A 13,414-nucleotide genomic window follows, 5' to 3' on the forward strand; every position below is an offset into this window, starting at 1 on the left:
CCATATGAGAGAGAGAAGAACGGGAAAGTAGGAAGGGAAGGAGAGGGCACGAAGGGGTCCTGGCCTGATGGATGAGGGCGACGCCGTGGTGGTTGAGGTCGCCGACAGTGACGGGGCTGACGAGGACGAGGGCTGTGGCTGATGGGGATTTTTGGTGGCGCGGAAATCATGGGAGGCGGTCGGAGGCTCTGGTTGGAGGGAGGTGGATCGGGATGGATGGTGGTTGGCTCGGTGAGGAAGCCGAGGAGACCAAGTGGGCTGGCGGCGGTGGGCGGAATGGACGGATGGGACATCCTAGGATTAGGGTTAGGCTCATATATAGGTAGGGGATTAGGTTATGGGCTACCAAATCCCTCCGATCGAAATCAGACGGTCAGGAAAAATAGGCTAGGGAGACCAAAAAGAAAAACAGAGATGTTTTATAGATGTTTGGGGATGATCCGGACCCATCAGTGACGATTGCCCGGGTCGGGTTCGGGGAAGTTTCGGACGCGCGAGAGGGGTCTATGCACTGTGCAAAGAGGGTTAGGTGGACGAGGTCAAGTGTGTGGTTTGGCTGAGAAGAGAGAGAGAGAAGAGGGAGGCCCGACGGCCGTTTAGGGGACCGAAACATCCGACGAAAGACCGACTATAATGCCGCTATAGTTAACCGTTGGGGCGTCAAACGGACTCCGAATGCGATGAAACTTGGCAGGCAATCTACTGACAACATAACAACACCGCATGCCAACTTTCAACCCATTTCGAGAACATTTTTCGGCCACCTATAAAATAATATTTCGGACGTGCCGCGGGCGCGTGCAGGTGTGTATGGGCTCATAACGGACAACAGAGAGAACTGGGAGACCCACTACACCACGACACTCAAAGCAGCGTCAAATAGTCTGTCGGCATAGGCCACCTAAGGCGACACATTTAGTGTCGGCAAAAACCTTTTCCGACAGAACAAAGTTGTCACCTATAGTCCTGTCAGGAAAGGTTTTTGCCAACAGATAGTATGACAACGTAGGTGAGATCTACAGCGACAGACATTTCTACATCGACAGACTATGTTATGCCGACAGATCTTCTGACAATGTGCTATGCCGACAGATTATGCAACGTCCATTGCTACGCCGACAGTTTGTGTGTCAGTGCACTATGCGAACAGATAGTGTGACGTTCTATTCTTCTACCGACACATTTGCTGCCAGAGTTCTACATTTCAACACAAATGCAAATGCACCATATTTTGAATGAAATTGCATTCATAATATTCAATTCATGTTCACTACGCAATACATATACAAACAATTGTACTCTTTTGTTCATCACAAGATATCATTGATTAATGCATTCATTCAATACACACACACAAGATTCATTAGTTTTCTTCACAACCTCACAAAAGTTAGCTACAACCATTAAGGAAATACACAAGTCAGATATCCGATAGGCATGTTACAAACAGAATGGCAAAGTTCCTAAGAGATCAAGTGCTTTATCACTGCTCTGCTATAGAATATTATGGAAGACTAACTCATCAATCGCCAAGCCAAATCAAGCTCCATATGAACAAAATGTTTCATCCATGTTCTCAACAAAAACAATCACGAGGACATCTTCAATCAACAAGTGGACTTGCTACTTTCTATCATTTGTCCCTACAAAAGAACTCATATGTTTCAGCAATCTTAGAAATAATACAATTTCTGCAAATTCGTGAGTTGCCCTTGAGTCCAAAGGCCCAAGAAACAGAAGGTGTACAACATACCAGCTTGCTTACAAGAAAAGTAAATAGATACTTGACTGCATAAGCTCTCTAGTAAAAATTATGCATGTCTTTTTCTTTACTATTAGATTTGAAACATAAAACAAACAAAGAGGCCTTTTTATCTACTAAATAAAGGATCTGAAAAATAAAGCCAGTAATCTAAAAAAAGACTATAATTATGCAAAGATTCAAGTTACAAAAATAACCTTATTAGAATATATAAAGCAAAGTCAGCATAGCAGCTAGCATATCACAAATGGCTTACTATAAAAATGTCTGAATTTGTTGATGAGCAATCAGGTACTCCCTCCGTTCCAAAATAGATGACCCAACTTTGTACTAAAGTTAGTATAAAGTTGGGTCATCTATTTTGGAACGGAGGGAGTATTTTCTAAGACAACATGACTAAGGTCTTTACTGTGATTTCAGAGATTACATTCAAAGTTACTGAATCGGCAAAAAATCACAGAGATTGCAGTCATATATGTAGTAGTGCACTTGGTGAAAACAAGTCAATTTACAGGACATTGCTTGTGTTCTGGTTCATGCATGCTATGAAACATTGTGTGGTATACAATAGAGGTTTGCATATGTTATTTTTTGCTATGGTTAAAATCCTGAAACTAAACAAATGCTGCAGAAGCTACAACAACTATGTTTCTCTAAAAAAAAGGAGTCGGGTGTAATCGTAATATGTGGACTGAACTAAAAATGGTTCCCTAAAAATAATGGTCAAGTATTTTTTTTTTGTGGCTGATCTTTAAAAGAAAGCACGCTTCAGTTCAGCTATAACAAAGATTTAGTATCACGTTATCGTGCCCATTCTGAACCTATGTCTTCCTGACCCATCAAACAAATCATAGCAGTGTCATCTCATGGAAAAAAGTTAACAAGAATAATACTCGGGATCAATTGATATGCAGTCACATGCATGGATGTACTAAAGAATAACACATGATGTGTATGTCTGACTAACAATTAGTGTCTCTGCTTGTGCGGTAGGAACTCCAGTTTTACGGATATGTGCTCTGATAAATATTTCATCTCTCCGCGGGTCATAGCCAAGATCTTCAGCCTGCAACAAATTTATTTTCCCTAGTAATTAGAAAACCTAACAAATATAATTAAGAAACATAGTTATAAAAATATAGGAAACATAGTTATGAAAATATGGATAGGAGAAGTGGGCATACAGTACTGATTTTGTGACTTTGATTTCTGAATTGCACGGACCTCTCCACTTGAGCAGACTAAAACAGAAGTTAAAATCTGATATGCCACAAAGAGACTTGAGCATACAGTAAGTGGAGGCTATGTTAACAGATTCGGAAGATTTCTTGATTCAATACTCGAACATTAAACTTGTGATCTGTGAGACAATAAAGAAGTAGAAATAATGAGCACCTAGATTATAATAAGACTACGTATTAGGAGTGAAAGAACAAGATATCCAGTACAGGAAAACGAAAAGTCATAGACATGACATACACAGAAGGCACTACTATGGACCATACACAATCGTAAGGCTAACCCTCAGTGCCTGTTTTGACGGCATAAACAGATAAAACAAAAGGATCACAGGTAGGTTTACAATCTTCCCCAACATATTAGAAATCTCAATATTTAGTGTTATGTTGATTTGTCGAAAATGAAGTAAAACAACAATTGGGCTATAACAAGAGGGCTATGTTCAACTTACTAATTGACCGTCAGTAGAAATAGGTATCTCCGAATAACTAATACAATCCCAGCCACTAGTCCAAGGATTTCAAATGACAATTGAAGAATTGAACATATAAGAAGATCACCTCACGTCGTCAGTAGCAGCCAATGGTTGTGGTCACAGGATGGCATAGCGTACTCCACGCATCTCCACTGGTATTGTTCTGTACTGCAGAGGGAGCACCACCTTGACCAACTGAACAAAACTAGTATGGAAGCAATAACAAACACCTGTGCAAACATCCATGAGAAAATTACCTGCTGCCGTGAGGAGAGAATTCATAAATGTCATGTGCAAAAAGGGTTCATTATTTAGACATTCAAGCTGAGTCAAAATTGACAGTGAAAACCAGGTCACCTATACAAATTAAAAGGCAAACAAGCGCACACACGTTAATCTTTCCTATGTTTATAGGTTGTTCTACTTTTCTTATTGAGTAATGGGTGTGCATCAAAGCCACTGGGCCTTCATAGGCTTGATGTGTGGATAATATAGATTTGGGTTCAGAATAGGTGGGCAGGATTTTGAATCGCAGGAAAATCTAGCACGTGAAGCACACTTGCTGGACTTCAGACTAAAACAAAACAAATCTATTCAGCAATTCAAAAAGAAGCTCATGAAGTGTTTTTTTTTAACACTCTAAAAAATTAATCAACTATTGCAGACAAAAACAAGGAGGTATTATCACAGTATATTACTGACCTATATTTTTTATACACATTTACTGCAGACTATCTTCTTTATAAGTTTTCTAACTAACAACTAACAGACTGTCTTTCCCTCACAAAAAAGAACAAATAGACTGTCTTTATGAACATTACATCCATCCATTTATATATGTATATATATATCTGACTCAAATATATTTTTCTCACATGTGTCGCCATGGTTCTTCACATGAACTTCCTTTTCTTTGAGAAATTATAGCATCGGCAGTTTTTTTTCACATGATGCAGTGACCTAGAAGTGAACACACGTACTAAGAAAGTCATGGATGCAATGCAAAATATGCTCTACTAACTAATGGGCATGCTTCAAGTTATTTTTCAGAATCCCTGCGAGTATTGTCTTTGTGGCGCAATACAGTACAGCAGAAAAGCACATGTGTGTGAAGCCACTCAAAAAGAAAATTAAAAAACCTGACAAAGACAAGCAAACATTATCAGGCATATCATTTACTACTTTTTATGTCATGTACTGATATACCCCATACTATCTGCAGCCTAATAATTTTGCGTATTGTATTAATACTCCTTTTTTAGGGGGTCAATACTAGTTTCTGAGATGACTTACAGTAGCAATTCCCATCCATCGAGCGACTCATATTCATTGAGAAAACAGAACAACACCACACCAATAATGCCATTTCCTAGACGTGGAACCTCCTGGATGTAATCACGCAAGGCATGCCATCAGGTTATAAATCATTCACAATTAAATGTGAACTCCATATAGCAACACACGAGAAGATAGGTAAGGAAAAAATACCTGCATCTTACTTGTTGAAATCTGGAGGCGGGGCCGTGACAGGGGTCGCCGCTGAAGGAAGAAGAACAGCGGGCTCCTCCTCAACAGTAGTCGGTGCAGAGGATCCTCCGGCGTATGATGCTGATGTTCCCGGCGCGCAGCGGATCCTTGTTTGCGGACCGCGCTGCTGCTCCTCGGCGGCGGACAGTGCTCCTCCGTCCTAGACGACACTGCTGCTACTGCGGACTAAGGGAAGGGAGGCCGCGGTCCGAGATGTGGTGGCGCAAGGGGACCGGTTGGTGGGTTGGGGCGGCGGCGCGGCGGCGCCCATGTCGGGCGCGGCGGCGCAGTCGGGTTAGGGTTAGGGTGTGTGGGTCGCGAGAGAGAGAGGGGAGGGGGTGAGATTGGGGATCGATCGAACATGTTGGGGTCTGCTTAGGAACGTGTTTTTTCTTTTATTTTGATGGTCTGGTGCGAATCGAGTGTTTCCTATGGCGCGCGCCTGGCTCTCTTCCCGCGCCATATTTTTCGGACATGGCTGAAGCGCAAAGCCGACACTTTTTATGTCCCCACAAATTGGCGACACACAAACAATCGGTAATGCTTCTATTTACTGATAGAAATTTCGTCGGTGTTTTTGTGAGCTTTGGTGACAGATAGTGTGTTACAAGCTTAAACAACACTAACATACTGTGTGTCGGTATATTTTGGGACAAAAAAAGTGTCGGCGATACTCACTTATACCAACAGATGCATGTCGTCTTTGTAGTGTCGTGGTGTAGTGGACCCGGACGAATGCAAGTTTTGAAAACATGCGGATGCAATGCGGATGATGACATGACAAGATGCAACACGCAAGCGGATGAGAAGGCAACAACAACGAATAACTGGAAGACACCCGGCACATCGGTTTCGGGGCATTACAACACTCCACCACTACAAGAGGATCTCGTCCCAAGATCTAGGATGACATCGGAGAGAAACGGAAGAGGAAGAGAAAAGCTAAAGCGAAGTGCTTCTTTGACAAATGAGTGAAACCAAAGAACCTTGCAAGGTTGGACAAATTTAAAGAAAGAAAACAACGAAGATGAACAAAATTGAAAACACTACATTGAAAAAGAGGAAACATGGAACATTACTAGAACCTTGGAGGTTGAAAGACATAAAAAAGGGTTGCAATGGACAAGAAGTGCATGCAAGCACTTCGGTTGAAACGAGATGTACAAGAAACGATAAAGATCAATTATAACAACACTCCGGTTGGAAATGGAAGGCATAGAATATGAACTTGACAAGATGAGAGGATACTTGATGAAATCAACAACACACTGCCTCCAAAACTATTGAAAGAATGGCACAAGGGGTAAGAAAGATTTCAGACAGCACTCTAGTTGAGAAGAGAGGAAAAACTTGACAGAATAGGAAGAACTTGAAAAGAGGGCACGACACTCCGGTTGAATGGATAAGCAAAAGAAAGTACATGATCTTTGCCAAAAAATGGGATGATGGGTCGAAGCGTGCAACATCACAATGCCTCTGGAACAAAAGATAGAACGGATTGAAAGTAACGAAGAAGAAAACAACATCTTCTACCTCCAATGAATTTGAGAGAGCATCCTTAAAAGAAGGATTGAACAGAGTTGTTGAAAAAAAATCAGCAACAAAAGAACAAGCTTGTTGTGGTCTTATGGAAAACGTGTCAAAATTATGAGGCGACAACCGGCCACTAACGGAAAACAATTGATTGCTTGAGAGCAATGAAGAGGTGAAAACTCCTTTCACTGCGAGAATAGGAGGAAACTTGGATTATCGATAGACACCACAATAAGCAACATTCCTTATGGAAGGCTTTAGGTGAAATATAACCCAAGATCACTCCAACGAAGAGATTGATGGATTTAAAATACCTCATTCTTGACAACATGTGAATCATGAAACATAAACTCAAATTATCAAGAATGACATAACACCACCTCAAATGATACAGTAGAAAGAATTGCACTTCGGAATTCAAGAAGAGGAATACTTGATCTCCTCAAAACAAAACATGTGTTTTGCACCACGTTTAATTTTGAGTATATAGCTTTGGCGGATAATAACTCCGAGAGAAATCTTGAAGAACAATTGAAGAATGAAAAGAATCCTTGACGAACCACTATGTAGAGCCTCCAAGAAGAACTCCGGTAACAAAAGGATGGTCAAACAAAAGGAAAGAGAAGTTGAAAACACAAGGTGAGGCCTTGCGATGATTTAGATGGAGTTTCGCGACGAGATAATGCGGAAAAACACGGAACTCCAGAAAAGAAAGATGAAAAAATGAGATCAAGAATATTGATGAACCTTCGGAATAAGAAATTGGATTCAGAAGAATAAGAATTACATTATGCTTATCCTTCATCAACTTAGATTGATAACAAGCAACGGATTTGGCATACCACTTATTCTCGTAGAAACAATTAAGAGAGATATAGCGTGAAGTTAATGGACCACCGGTAGGATTTAACCAATGAATAAATTGATATGATAAAGAAGGAAGAGAAATCTTGAACGAACAACCGTAAGATTTGAAAAAAGAGCGAAGCAAAGGCAGAATTCGTCGGGAAGAATTAGAAATGAATGAAAATACTTGAGGGAATTTAGATACATGAGCACGGAGAGATCATGAACTGATTAGAGGATATTTGAACGATGCACCAGTAAGATTGGGGAAAGAGAGATGAATGCTGAGAATGAATAATTCTAAGATGAAGGGCTCCGGAGAATCAAACTTAAAAGACTCTTGGATTGCTCCGAATGGTTGAAAAGAATTCTCACAATCGAAAACAATTATGAGAGGATGGCATCAAGCTTGAACCATGAATCTTTGAGCGAACAGATAAGATTTGGAGGAAAACACTTCTTTGGTCTTCAAACTCCCAGAATGACGGCGAGAAGCACCATCAAGAATTGTTGAGACACTCCGGAATGATTAAAATAGGAGAGGTTGAGCCAAAGATGAAAAAAATTGAAAGATCTTGGAGAAAGACATTTGACGGATGATAATTCATTCTTACGTCAAACTTTGAAATGAATTTGAGAATAATTCCGGAAAAATCAGAAGAGCCAGGTAAGATCCTGGGAAAAGACCTGTGGGTTAGGGCCCACTCAAGAGAAACACCATTGAAAAGTTTGCTTGAAAAGAGAGATTGCACCGGTTGAATTAAATGCCTCAAAAGAGATAACAACCTCAAAATAGCTCAAACGGATTAAGAATGGAAACATGAATCTTCTGAGATATCTTCGGCACTTCGGACATGAATAGAGAGAGGTGAGCGATTAAGAGATGCAACGGCATGGGAAAGCATTTGAAACGAGGAAAAGGATATGATCAACAACAAAAGTTTGAATTGAATCCACCAGAGAAGAAAGAGAACGAAGAGTGATGAACTTGAAACTCTGTTAGTGTCGTTCCGAGAATCACCGGATAAGAACATTGAGAGAAAAGAATAAAGAGACTTCACATGAATAAAATGGATATTTGATTAAGAATTCTGAGTCCTTGAAGAAAAAGGGTGGGAGGGCAGGAAAAAAGGCAACTTGGGGATGGATGAAACGAACACCATTGAGAAAAAGCTTAGAACTGATCTCATGGATGTTGAAAATGATAGGATCCACTTGAAGAGAAGCACACCGGTTGGAAAGAATTAACATGACAATCTCGATAAACAAGAAAGATTAGCATCCACATAGATATATGAGAACACTGCTTAGGAAAGGTATGGAATCAACACTTGACATTGAAGCAACTCGAATACCACAACTCAAAACAAAACAAAGGATTGGCTTGCAAAAAAAAGCCGGAAACAAACATATGTTAGATCCCATATCGTATCATGTGTCTGTTGGAAAGATATCCTACGAGATACTTGAATTCCCACTTATAAAACTCCTGAAACTTTCTGGTTATGCAATCAGGTGTTGGGGATACAAGGGAAGTATAATATTGCACCCAAACTAACAATCCCTAAATCCAGTTGTATCCATCCTTCAACACATAACCAAGAAACCTTCGGAAATCATGTACCTCAACCTCCGAAAAGCATCCGTTATACGAGTTATGGCAATACTCCCGAACTCCCGACCCAATATTGGGTGGCGTCGAGGTTATCTCACCAACAACTGCATAAAAGAGATTTTCAATGTCGGCGAAACACAGGTATTCCAGAACTGTAATGATAAAATTGTGACGACAACACCTCGAAGCTCAACTCCCCGGGACACTGCAACAACCCCTAAATGTCAGGAGGCACCAAGAACAATGTTCTCGTCACAAGACTATCGGAACGATTCCAAGATACCCGCGTGATCCTAATTTTTTTTCGTGAAATTTGAGGAGAGAAGAGTCAAAACTTCTATGTCAGGAGGCCTCACTAGAGCGACGAAGGGACTGAGGAGTAAAAATAATCCTACTCTCTGATATATATAATCCTAAGACTCAAAATATTTTGTTCTAGACTCAACAACGTCAGAGATTCGATCAAGCAGGGGGCTCCTAGGTCGGGGATGGCTCTGATTACCAACTTCTAACACCCACGATGCGGCTATATCTCCCACGTATCGAGCCACGACTTAGAGGCATAACCGCATGGTGGTTTAGTCGCAAGTGGGGTAATCTTCACACAATCCCATGTACCGAATAAGAACGGGATAAAGAGCTGGCTTACAATCGCCACTTCACACAAATAACAAGTTAAACATACATCATCCAAAGTATAATCAAGGTCCGACTACGGAACCAAAATAAAAGAAGACAACCCCAAAAGCTAGATCCCCGATCGTCCCAACTGGGCTCCACTATTGATCAACAGGAAACTAAACATAACAATGACCAAGATCTTCATCGAGCTCCCACTTGGACTCGGTTGAGTCACCTGCACTGGTATCATCGGCACCTGCAACTATTTGGAAGTATTTGTGAGTCACGAGGACTCATCAATCTCACACCCGCGAGATCAAGACTATATAAGATTATGGTTAGGGTAAGGTATGATGAGGTGGAGTTGCAGCAAGCACTAAGCATATGTGGTGGCTACCATACGCAAATAAGAGCGAGAAGAGAAGCAACGCAACTGTCGAGAAGTTAGAAGTGGTCAAGAAGTGATCCTGAAACTACTTATGTTCAAGCATAACACAAGAACCGTGTTCACTTCCCGGACTCCGCCGAGGAGAGACCATCACGGCTATACACGCGGTTGATGCATTTTAATTAAGTAGAGTGTCAAGTTCTCTACAACCGGACATTAACAAATTCCCATATGCCACATAACCGCGAGCACGACTTTCGAAAGTTCAAACCCTGCATGGGTGTCCCAACTTAGCCCATCACAAGTGTTGGGGAACGTAGTAATTTCAAAAAAAAATCCTACGCACACGCAAGATCATGGTGATGCATAGCAACGAGAGAGGAGAGTGTTTTCTACGTACCCTAATAGACCGAAAGCGGAAGCGTTAGCACAATGCGATTGATGTAGTCGTATGTCTTCACGGCCCGACCGATCAAGCACCAAAACTATGGCACCTCCGAGTTCTAGCACACGTTCAGCTCGATGACGATCCCCGGACTTCGATCCAGCAGAATGTCGGGGAAGAGGTCCGTCAGCACAACGGCGTGGTGACGATCTTGATGTTCTACCGTCGCAGGGCTTCGCCTAAGCACCGCTACAATATTATCGAGGATTATGGTGGAGGGGGGCATCGCACACGGCTAAGAGATCAATGATCAATTGTTATGTCTTTGGGGTGCCCCCTGCCCCCGTATATAAAGGAGCAAGGGGGAGGAGGTGCGGCCAGGCAAGGGGCACGCCAGGAGGAGTCCTACTCCCACCGGGTGTAGGACTCCCCCCCCTTTCCATGTTGATCTAGGACTTGGGGGGAAGGAGAGAAAGAGGGGAAAGGAAAGGGGGGACGCCCCCCCCCCTCCTTGTCCAATTCGGACTTGGGGGGAGGGGCGTGCGGCTGCCCCTTGGCCTCCTCTCTACTTCCTCCACTAGGCCCATTAAGGCCCAGTAGGTTACCGGGGGGTTCCGGTAACCTCCTGGTACTCCGGTAAAATGCCGATTTCACCCGGAACACTTCCGATGTCCAAACATAGGCTTCCAATATATCAATCTTTATGTCTCGACCATTTCGAGATTCCTCGTCATGTCCGTGATCACATCCGGGACTCCGAACAACCTTCGGTACATCAAAACATATAAACTCATAATGAAACTGTCATCGTAACGTTAAGCGTGTGGACCCTACGGGTTCGAGAACAATGTAGACATGACCGAGACACGTCTTCGATCAATAACCAATAGCGGAACCTGGATGCTCATATTGGCTCCTACATATTCTACGAAGATCTTTATCGGTCAGACTGCATAATAACATACGTTGTTCCCTTTGTCATCAGTATGTTACTTGCCCGAGATTCGATCGTCAGTATCTTAATACCTAGTTCAATCTCATGACCGGCAAGTCTCTTTACTTGTTCTGTAATACATCATCCCGCAACTAACTCATTAGCTGCAATGCTTGCAAGGCTTTAAGTGATGTGCATTACCGAGAGGGCCCAGAGATACCTCTCCGACAATCGGAGTGACAAATCCTAATCTCGAAATACGCCAACCCAACAAGTACCTTCGGAGACACCTGTAGAGCACCTTTATAATCACCCAGTTACGTTGTGACGTTTGGTAGCACACAAAGTGTTCCTCCGGTAAACGGGAGTTGCATAATCTCATAGCCATAGGAACATGTATAAGTCATGAAGAAAGCAATAGCAACAAACTAAACGATCAAGTGCTATGCTAACAGAATGGGTCAAGTCAATCACATCATTCTCCTAATGATGTGATCCCGTTAATCAAATGACAACTCATGTCTATGGTTAGGAAACATAACCATCTTTAATCAACGAGCTAGTCAAGTAGATGCATACTAGTTACACTCTGTTTGTCTATGTATTCACACATGTATTATGTTTCCGGTTAATACAATTCTAGCATGAATAATAAACATTTATCATGATACAAGGAAATAAATAATAACTTTATTATTGCCTCTAGGGCATATTTCCTTCAGTCTCCCACTTGCACTAGAGTCAATAATCTAGATTACACATTACACAGTAATGATTCTAACACCCATGGAGCCTTGGTGCTAATCATGTTTTGCTCGTGGAAGAGGCTTAGTCAGCGGGTCTGCAACATTCAGATCCATATGTATCTTGCAAATTTCTATGTCTCCCACTTGGACTAAATCCCGAATGGAATTGAAGCGTCTCTTGATTTGCTTGGTTCTCTTGTGAAATATGGATTCCTTTGCCAAGGCAATTGCACCAGTATTGTCACAAAAGATTTTCATTGGACCCGATGCACTTGGTATGACACCTAGATCAGATATGAACTCCTTCATCCAGACTCCTTCATTTGCTGCTTCTGAAGCAGCTATGTACTCCGCTTCACATGTAGATCCCGCCACGACGCTTTGTTTAAAACTGCACCAACTGACAGCTCCACCGTTTAATGTAAACATGTATCCGGTTTGCGATTTAGAATCATCTGGATCAGTGTCAAAGCTTGCATCAACGTAACCATTTACGATGAGCTCTTTTTCACCTCCATATACGAGAAACATGTCCTTAGTTCTTTTCAGGTACTTCAGGATGTTCTTGACCGCTATCCAGTGATCCACTCCTGGATTACTTTGGTACCTCCCTGCTAGACTTATAGCAAGGCACACATCAGGTCTGGTACACAGCATTGCATACATGATAGAGCCTATGGTTGAAGCATAGGGAACATCTTTCATTTTTTTCTCTATCTTCTGCAGTGGTCGGACATTGAGTCTTACTCAACTTCACACCTTGTAACATAGGCAAGAACCCTTTCTTTGCTTGATCCATTTTGAACTTCTTCAAAACTTTGTCAAGGTATGTGCTTTGTGAAAGTCCAATTAAGCGTCTTGATCTATCTCTATAGATCTTAATGCCCAATATGTAAGAAGCTTCACCGAGGTCTTTCATTGAAAAACTCTTATTCAAGTATCCCTTTATGCTATCCAGAAATTCTATATTATTTCCAGTCAATAATATGTCATCCACATATAATATCATAAATGCTACGGAGCTCCCACTCACTTTCTTGTAAATACAAGCTTCTCCAAAAGTCTATATAAAACCAAATGCTTTGATCACACTATCAAAGCGTTTATTCCAACTCCGAGAGGCTTGCACCAGTCCATAAATGGATCGCTGGAGCTTGCACACTTTGTTAGCTCCCTTTGGATCGACAAAACCTTATGGTTGCATCATATACAACTCTTCTTCCAGAAATCCATTCAGGAATGCAGTTTTGACATCCATTTGCCAAATTTCATAATCATAAAATGCGGTAATTGCTAGCATGATTCGGACAGACTTAAGCATCGCTACGGGTGAGAAGGTCGCA

At 41.8% G+C, this 13,414-nt stretch overlaps 1 long non-coding RNA gene across 1 annotated transcript; it reads right to left on the bottom strand.

Annotated features, from left to right (window-relative positions):
- Positions 1–1,320: 1,320 nt before the first annotated feature.
- Positions 1,321–5,327, bottom strand: LOC119318352. The gene is made up of 6 exons (XR_005154086.1): positions 4,965–5,327; positions 4,770–4,861; positions 3,562–3,706; positions 2,947–3,122; positions 2,730–2,828; positions 1,321–1,643 (listed from the first exon to the last, which is right to left on the bottom strand). It is a non-coding gene; the product is annotated as an uncharacterized LOC119318352 (long non-coding RNA).
- Between the last annotated feature and the right edge of the window lie 8,087 nt (positions 5,328–13,414).

The sequence above is a fragment of the Triticum dicoccoides genome, chromosome 6A (genome assembly GCF_002162155.2).
Source record: "Triticum dicoccoides isolate Atlit2015 ecotype Zavitan chromosome 6A, WEW_v2.0, whole genome shotgun sequence".
Taxonomy (NCBI): domain Eukaryota; kingdom Viridiplantae; phylum Streptophyta; class Magnoliopsida; order Poales; family Poaceae; genus Triticum; species Triticum dicoccoides.